This window comes from Meleagris gallopavo, chromosome Z (genome assembly GCF_000146605.3).
Source record: "Meleagris gallopavo isolate NT-WF06-2002-E0010 breed Aviagen turkey brand Nicholas breeding stock chromosome Z, Turkey_5.1, whole genome shotgun sequence".
Taxonomy (NCBI): Eukaryota; Metazoa; Chordata; class Aves; order Galliformes; family Phasianidae; genus Meleagris; species Meleagris gallopavo.
This window is the reverse complement of record NC_015041.2, coordinates 49,465,334-49,472,747: the sequence shown is the minus strand read 5'-3', so window position 1 is coordinate 49,472,747 and position 7,414 is coordinate 49,465,334.

Here is a 7,414-nt window from a genome sequence, read left to right as displayed (position 1 = left end):
CCCCTTTCCCCCGCTCTCTATCTCCCTCCTCCCCCCCAACGAAATCCCAATCTCAGAAGTTTTCCTCTCTTTCGGCCCAAAGTTCAAAACCGAGCGGTGGCCGCAGCACGCGGCGGGCTTCCACGCGCGCCGGACCTCATATTTCCCCGCCCCACCTCCGCCTCTCTTTGTCTCAGACACCACCGATTCACACAATATCCGTCCTCCTCAGGCTGTAGCCGCCTAGGCGTCCAACTCAATGCATTTGTCCTGAAGAGTTTATCCGCACCGCACCAAATGATGGTCTCGTTTTCTTCCGAGCGCGGACTCGAACACGGGGCTCTGCAGCATCCGCAGCCCGCTTGGCGTGCCCAGGGCACCCCGGGCGCCGCTCCGCCTCGCGGCTGCCGGGCCTTCCAGATGGCATTTTTTAGGGGGAGAAGGAAGCACTCTATCAAAACAAGTCAGCCAAAGTAGACAAGGGATCAGTATGGGGGACCTCAGCCAAGTTTCCCACCAACACCATTCTTGCAGGGTACTTAAACAAAGGTAATTTTTAAGCTTTAATCCAGCACAACTGTAGAACCAGGGAATTAGCAGCGTCTGCACTCAAGTGTCTGACTTGTTGGAAGTCTACAGGCAGTCAGTAGCTGTGTTCAAGCAGAGCCCTGGCATCAGGCACTACTGGGAAATACTTTCTCATCATATCCGTATTTTGAGATCCTCAATGCATGATTTCTTGTTTAACTTCTGTTCTGTGTCACTACACAGCACAGGCTGCTGCTTATCCACCCACTGCAACTACTGCAAAACTGACCTGGCCATTGGGTTGCCTGCAGTCACTTCTGGCCTCACCATCAATCAGCTGCTGGGTGGAGTCCTTCCACTGATCATATAATAGAATCATACACCACTATGGTTGGAAAAGACCTCTAAGATCACCAAGTCCAGCCCATCCTACCGTGCCCACTGACGATATCACTCAGTGCCACATCCATACGGTTCTTGAACACCTGCAGGGATGGTGACTGCACCACCTTCCTAGGCAGCCTGTGCCACTGCAGCATCGCTCTTTCTGAACAGAAACTCTTCCTGAGATCCAACCTGAATGCCGTGTCAAACACTGAAAAACACTGAAATAAGCCAGTACATGCACGGAGTACAGTAATGATCCCAGTCGTTAGGACTTGCCTTAGCTTAGTACAGAGGTGGAAGTTAAAAACTAAGATATATTGTGCATGTAGCCCATCTGAAATTCTAGTACATGGTGATTTCAAGAATTGAGTGTCATATCCACAGGTATATTAAGGTGACTGTCTCCTATTTATCAATCAGTCAGTGGGAGTTTCAGGATCAAAAGAGATTGCAGTCAAGTTCCTGTTCATATCCCCAAGGCATTGTTTGAAAAGGAGATTCAGCATGCACAAAAGAAAAAAACAAACCACTTGTCTTCTGCTCTGATAACTGAAGAACGTATGCCAGAGCCATCATCTGCAGAATGAAATATTGATGGAGAAGCCAAAGTTTTACGGTTTCCAGGGAGATCTTCCGAGAAGAGACTGTACCAGTTGCACCCATGGTACCTGAGGTGTCAGCAGTGGAGTGGAGGAGAGAGGGTGGGTAGGAGGCATCGCTACATTACCAACAACTGCAGCAGTCCTTCGGTTCCTGAGACCCAAGGTGTTAGGGATATGCTGGGATAACCAGAATGCCTTGGTTGGTGGGTAGAAAATAGGTTACAAGTATAACAGTGGTGTATATACTCTTTAAAAAATCATAGCCCCCCTTTCCCTCCTTCCTCCTTCCCCCCCCTCCCCCCCCGAAAAACCAAAAAAAAATCATAGCAAAAAAAATCTTAGTGAAAAAAAACAAGAAAATTTTCCTCAGGGGTCTTTGGTAGGTGAATAAGTTTAGGACTCAGACAGCACCACCACCCACCACACCAAGGACACACCTGTATGTGTGAAGGAGGAAAGATATCTGACTTGCATTGCTTGGGAAGTGCTGTCAGTATTGTGTACAGCTCAGCTCAGTTTGTGGCAGACCTTGCAGCTTAACCAAGTGCCAGAATACATGACCTAATGGGTTTTGCAGTGTATATGGTCTCATATTTTATTTGGTGATGAATACTTGTCATAAAGTGTTTGTGGAGACAAAGAGAATAAAGCAAGAGTGGTATTCATGCTGTTTGCCAAGAGTAATACCACAATATTTGTTTATGTAGTTAGCCAAAAATACCAAGTATCACAATAAACAGGCATTAGGCCAAATTTATCTGTCACTGACACCGTCTGCTCGGCTGATACTTGCTGAAAACAGCATTTGGTCTTCTATTTTAAGTATTTAAAACAGTGTTGCAGGGCAACACTTTTTGATTTTTACATCAAATAGCCATTGTGTGCATACAGGTGATACATTACGTATACACACCTCACTCTTTCGGGATACCATTCCAGAAAGTGACACAGAACCAGAGCTGCCTCTAATTAAAGCAAACAAGGAAGCATCACCAGTACCTAAAGTGAGTGCATTCACCAACACACGGAAATCAAAGTGACATAACAGCAGTAGGAAGTTACTTTCACTGTTCTCCATTTTCTCTGGGATCAGCTAGCCCTGTCAGCCACATTATAAATGAGCCGTGTGATACAGACATATTTTAAGCTTGTTTACCATGATTTGCTCTTTCTTCTTTTTATTTTTTTTACATTTTTTTTCCTGGCAGAGGGGAGGGATGGTTTCAAGACAAAATGCTGAGCAACTTTGGAGCCACACAGAAATGTATTGACCAGACATTGCCTACAGTGAGTTCTCAGGTAAAGTACTGCCACACTTTTGGGACAAGTAGTTTTACACCCCGTTCAAAAATTACAAGGAGCAGGAGGAACGAGCAGTGTTAACTACTGTAAATAAAGCCAACGCATTTCGAATCAGATCCTGGTGGAATAAGAGACTGTGAAGGTAAAATACCTTTTGCACAGTAAACCCGAATAGCAAGCAATGGAATAATCACATCTGGCACATACCTGAGTGCTGTAGAGAGTGAAGTGATCCAAAGGGTCGTAGTTAAGCAGTGACATAAGGCCCACTGCTGCTGGAGTCAGTGGAGGCACTGCTCCTGACTATACTGAGATAACGTTCATGCAGCTCCAAGTTTAAGGGCAAGTGCCAGACATCTGTATGCTAATTACCTTGGAAAAACATCCGTGACTTCGAGGACTTTGAACCAACTTTGCCAGCCCACTCCAGCTGGAGATCCAGCCATTTTACTTACAGCAGGCAGTCATCAGTGGGCGAAATGATTATGGGAAAATGAGGGAGACAATGGAACACAGCTTAGTTGTATTTATGTGAAATGAGTGTTTCTCGCTGATGCTGAGTAATATTTTCTCACGCTGTAAGTTCTGGCATCAACAGTGCTAATCAACAGGAGAAAGAGCACTCAATCTGGCCACAAACAGAGGCTGCTGAGTTTCATTACATCTGAAGGGGAATTTCAAGGGAGGCTTCTGGAATCCAGATGAACTCTTGGAGAGATGGGAATCCCTCTGCTTCTCCTGAAGATTTATTCCTGAAAGTAATCGCTTTCCCTTTTCAGACGTGTACTTTACACACGGCACACGCCTCCCTCTCCAGGCTTTGCTGTCTGCTTGTCCTTTTCACCAAGAACAGCTCAGCCTTCCCTAGAAGATATTTGAGCTTGAAGCCTTAAAATCCATTCCTCTCCGAGTTTTCTTGTCACATATTTTCCAATAGTCATAAGCTATAAATAGAGACAGATGGAGAGAGAAAAATAAAGACACTCATTCCTTTGAAAACTTTAGGGCCAGAAGAACTTTCTGGCAGGAAGTAATGGAAGAATGATAACTATTTTGCTTCTAAAAACCTTTGAGTTGTTCCTCCTAAGTAAGGCCAGCAGATGTACAAGGCAGTCAGCTATTTTAGTACTGACATGGAGTTGGCCAAGGAGTTGCTGAAATGCTAATTCCTTCTGACATTTGCTCTGTAAGTCAACTCTAGGCAATTACCTCTGGAGCTTCTCAAAAGACAGACCTCAACCATGGCAAATTTTATGTACATACAGGAAGACATAAAGAAGGTGACTTAACTTGTATTTTGCCAACTCCAGGGATGCACAAGGGCTGCTGGAGACAGTTTTTCACAAGGCCATTTCTAGATACTCGCAGTCTGGAGGAGACTGTTTTGAAAACGTGCTGTAGGGATGGTTCTATGGAGCTGGCATTGTTCTCAAGAGCCATCTCCATCTCTGACTGTCCTTCTGATAGTGTAGATTTCTGGTCTTCATCAAATTTCAGAAACAAACAGAACTTTTCCAAGCGTGTATGGTTGGAGATAGGTTGACCATATAGCCATGTTAGAGAAATTACTATTTATAAGCAACTTAAATTATGTTTGGATACAATTTAAACCATATGCAACTCTCTATTCTGATGCAGACCTCTTCCTTAGAAGTAGCAGTTAAACAGACATGCTTATGTGCATGTCTAAGACTACATGACTGCTGATTGCTGTCTTTCACCTTATCTATTTTTACTGATGTAACAAGCAGCTTAGGGGTGGAAGATAAAATGCAAGGCTTTTGTTCTGTCAGCCAGGACCACCGTACTGTTTAGTCATCGTATCTTCCTAGCTTGGGAGAAGACAAAATTTGACAGCTTTAGAAATAGGTCATTTGCCAGAACGAGTTAGCACTGTATCTGTAAAGACAATAACTGTTGATGTAGTTGATTGTTTCTTCTTTGGAAAGGAAATAAGAATCAGTCCCTACTTTTAACAAAAGAAACAATGAATTCTATAGCTTACCTATCCTATGACTCTTTCAGATCTGCCAGAGAGTAGCTTATAATTGCATAAGCGTGACTCTAAACATGCTGTAGGCTGCATGCACCCAGCTCCATCCAAATTAGAGCAGCAATTTTGTGTGCAAAATGTGCACTTACACAATTAAGCAGTTGGTTAAGCTGGAATGGGTGTCTATCTCTGTACCTACAAGTCTTCTGTTAACCTGAGACTCCCTGAATTGCTTGTGATGTGACTGCCATCTCTGTCATTACTGTCCAGGCTGGCTGTGTCTCATACAAGATGTATGTACTCATGCAAGATGCTACAGTGCCTTCCACCAGCAGATGTCTCTCAGGTTGTGCAGAAGTGCAGTCTGAAAGCATGTGTGGTAAGACAGAAAAGAAATGGAACAGCTACAAGCCGTGATACAATTCCAGGATGTGACATACTTAAATTTTAATGAATGTGTTTCAGCAGCCTGACTGCTCTATAGGAAAATTGTTAGGGCAAAGCCTCATTCCATGAATCTCACTCTCTACACTAAATGTTGAATACCTCTCAGTGTTTAGCATAAGCGTTCCTTTGCTCCTTGAATAGCTGCCACCACTTGTTTGCAAGATGCTCCAGGATTGCTTTCGGCCATACAAGTTGAAAATCTAAACTGTTTTCAGGGCTGACAGGGATACCTCAGTGTTGCAAGAGTGAACTGCTTTGTTAGTATGACTACCCATGTGCCAGAGAAGGTTGAAAATCCTAGCACTAATGTACTTTTGGATGCACTCTAGGAAGATGGTGGCAGGAAATACTGAAATGGGGCAGAAAAGACAAGAGTCCGGAAACAATCCAGATTCTTTTTTTTTTAATATGATATTTTCAAATAGAAAAATTAAAAAACATAATCAAGGCTGCATGTGCAGAGAGAATGGTGATGCAGAGGTTGCAAGGCAAAATGCTTTGCTCACACAATGGACCATACCAGCTTTGAGGAATGGGAGCACTGACTTAAACTACTGGAATTGCCAAGACCAGAATGGAGATTACCTCTTAAAATGAAGAGGGTGGCTTAATGGTGTACTCCTCCACTTCAAGCTCAGCTTCTCTCCTACGCATGGCTCACACCATTCAGAGGCCACTGGTGCCACGTCTCCTTCTTCTCAACATCAGTAGACAACAGCCATAAGTTGAGTTTCTGGTGAGGGACTGCTTGGCCATGAGGCTGAGCACTGTGAGGCAGGTGTTCGCCCTACAAGTGGGCTGTCACTCCACAGATAACACTTTCCACTTTCTGGACCTTGCTGTCACAATTAGGGACAAAGAGAGATATCTGCTAGTGCAACATCACGCTCTACTGGCAGGTTAATCAAGGTATTTGCTCTCCCTTATCTGTGTGTTAGCCGTGAAACACAAAAACTATACGCTCCTGTGATCTTCAGATTCACATCTGCCTTAGCTGACACCGGGATGACTCCTCCCTTCTTAGATCAAGCGTGTGGTGCATTTACAGGCTCATTACTTTCACATTCTTTCTGTACCTTTCTCCCATACTTTGCAGGATGTCAGTTTCTTACATTCTGCTCTACGTTGCTACAGCCCCTGAGACTGAGTGTCTCACAGGCAAAGTCATTTCATTATTTTTAAAAATAATTGCCATATTGTTACCTTGTAATGTGAATGTCAAAGGGAAGTAAGAAAAGGTGGGAAAACAGATTAATTTAGCAGGCAATTAAAAATCTACCAGTCAGAGCATGGACAAAGGATTGCTATAGCTTAACAAGCTACAGTTCATCAGTTGAAACGTGTTTAACTAAGCAAGCCACAAATATAAAACAGAACAGGTTAATTTAATCTATTTTTTGGATAAAGGCTCTCTCAGATGATAATAGTGAGCGGAGAGAGGGAGCATAAAATGACAGCAGTGTGTTGTTGGAAGTTACATGGCTTAATTACTAGCAGAGAAAATTTAGAGAATGCTTGTTCCACAGGAAGAAGAAGACTTTAAAGGACACTCAGGCATCCAGCTTCTGTCCATGTCACTGGGAATTGTGGATGTCATTTCCCATTATGCTCTTTCTCTCTCCAAATCCCTATGAGAAACAAGATGTTCACAACAAAATAGGGCCAGGAACTGCTATGGCAGAGCCTATTCTCCAGCTGGATCCTCAGCACACCCATATGGGCTTGTAAATACATGTTGGAAGAGCCCTAAATGGAGCACTTACAAGACAGAATGCAACCACTCAAAGAAGATTTCATGGCTGAGGAAATAAAGGCTTTAAAATGTGCCCAAACATGCACATAGAGAAGAGGCTGTAATGGCTCCAGAGAACTGTCCTTCTTTCCCTTCCCCAGATCACTTCTAAAAGCAGAGGCACATGCAAAACCGGAACACCTCTCACCTGACAAGGAGCCAAGGACACTGAGTGCCTCACTGCATATACTCAGCCAAGAATTTCTGAGCTGCCTTGCAAAATTGCACTCCCAAGGGGAATAAAACAAATGCTTTCAGCATCTTTCCAAGTATCCTCTCCTGTGTTCAGGCTTAATCTATAAATGAGCATAGATGTATCTAGAGCCTTCAATTCACTGCCAATGTGTAATCACGCAGAGCTGGAAAAATAATTCACTTTTTTTT